This window comes from Cebus imitator, unplaced genomic scaffold, assembly GCF_001604975.1.
Source record: "Cebus imitator isolate Cc_AM_T3 unplaced genomic scaffold, Cebus_imitator-1.0 Scaffold0, whole genome shotgun sequence".
Classification (NCBI taxonomy): domain Eukaryota; kingdom Metazoa; phylum Chordata; class Mammalia; order Primates; family Cebidae; genus Cebus; species Cebus imitator.
The window spans coordinates 6,696,151-6,698,114 of record NW_016107315.1 but is presented as its reverse complement, the minus strand read 5'-3'; positions in this window follow the sequence as shown (position 1 = coordinate 6,698,114).

Genomic DNA, 1,964 nt, shown 5'->3' with positions numbered 1-1,964 from the left:
AAAAAAAAAAAAAAAAAAAAGATTAAAATCATATAATGACTGTACGGAATTATTTGTGGGAATTCAGTCATTAGCGAGAATGTTTTGCATTAGGTTCAAACAAGCCTCAGTAAAGCTGGTATCAGGGAAGGGAAAGCAGACTCTGAGTAGAGCAGGGACAGAAAGAAGATGCTCTGCCGCAGATCAGGAAGGAGCAGGGGGTGAAACGTTGCGAATCCTAGCTGAGAACTCAAGGTAATTCCTTCCTTTTCCTTTTCAAGTTTTAAAACATTGTAACCTGTGGTAAAACATGTATAACATGATAATTACCATCTTAACCATGTTGAAGTGTACAGTTCAGTTGTGTGAAGTATATTCACATCATTGTTCAATTATTATTTCCTAGATGTCTTTCCTCAAGTCTGTCTTAAAGTCATGAAATGTAAATGATGGATCCATGGATTCACAGCTAAGAGCTTGGTGGTCCAGTAGCTGTAGCCAAGAAGGTATGCTATTTGTTGGAGTCCCTATAGCATGGAAGAAAGTTTGCCCTGGAGAAAAAAAGAACTTCTTGCCCTTATTTTTCTAACCTTCTACTCTCCCCACTCTAACCGAGGGCTCAGGTCAACTTGGACACCCACAAAGAAAAGGGTTTTATCTTTTCCAGAAACTAAAATTGACCTGGAAGACCTCTTTATTTCATGGAGATCTATGGAAGCTAAAGTGCATCCTGAAGTCCAAGAGGTGACAACGAAGGTTGACAGTCATTACAAAATCTGTGGACAAAGAAAGACTGCTGAGGAAGAGTAAGATGTTCACTGACACAATTACTGCTGTATGAACCACGTACCAACCAAAGGAGACAACTGTAATGTCCTTGAGAATATTTTCTGCAATATTTATGGCAAATTCAGTGGGCACAAAATTCAGTTTGTCCTTCCTCTTGATTTGTTTAATATGCATATATTTTTTTCCCTTCCCACATTCTTGCTTGTAATTTTTTGAAGGAAAGAGGTGGTAGTGGTACAGGCATGGTTAAATTCAATGCTTGGTCATTTTTAGTCTTTTAAGTTTTGGTCAAATTATTTTCCTGCCATATGACTAGTCTTTTTTTATTAAATGTGAGACACTGATTAAAAAATATTTAGCAATGGGCTGGGCACAGTGGCTCACGCCTGTAATCCCAACACTTCGGGAGGCCAAGATGGGTGAATAACCTGAGGTCAGGAATTTGAGACCAGCCTGACCAACAAGATGAAACCCCATCTCTACTAAAAATACAAAATTAGCTGGGTGTGGTGGCGCATGCCTATAATCCCACCTACTTGGGAGGCTGAGGCAGGAGAATCGCTTGAATCTGGGAGGCGGAGAGGTTGTGGTGAGCCAAGATTGCGCCATTGCACACCAGCCTGGGCAACAAGAGTGAAACTCCATTTCAAAAAAAAAAAAAAAGAAGAAAACAAGGAAAAGAAAATGATTCAAGACATGCAAGAGCTGTGGTGGTAGGTAGAGGACTCATACAGACACAAGGTAAGGAGCCTTCCTCTTCACAGTTGTGGGATCCATCAGCGCTGATGCTGATGATGTCATGGCCCTTGACTCTCTCAACATATGATTTCTCATGTGTTGGCTTTTTCAGATCACTCCTTCTGCCAGAAAGGCTCTTGACAACTGGAAACAGTTCCAAGCACTTACTAAAGAGAATAGTTGTTGCTCTGGGTGACAGGACCCTATTTTTCTCAGGTACCCTAGCTGAACGGCTCTTGGCTGGTCCCCTGTGAATGTTGGAGCTAGGCCCCTTTACTGACTGTGAACATTGCCCCATCCTGACATCTTGTTTTTTTTTTTTTTGTACTTGCTGTAAATGTATATACAGAATTAAATAGCCCATTTATTAATGTATAAACCATAATAAAACCAGACAGTCATTTCCTGTCACCAGCAGGTCTTGCATTGGAAAAGGAAAATAATATACAAATTTCAGC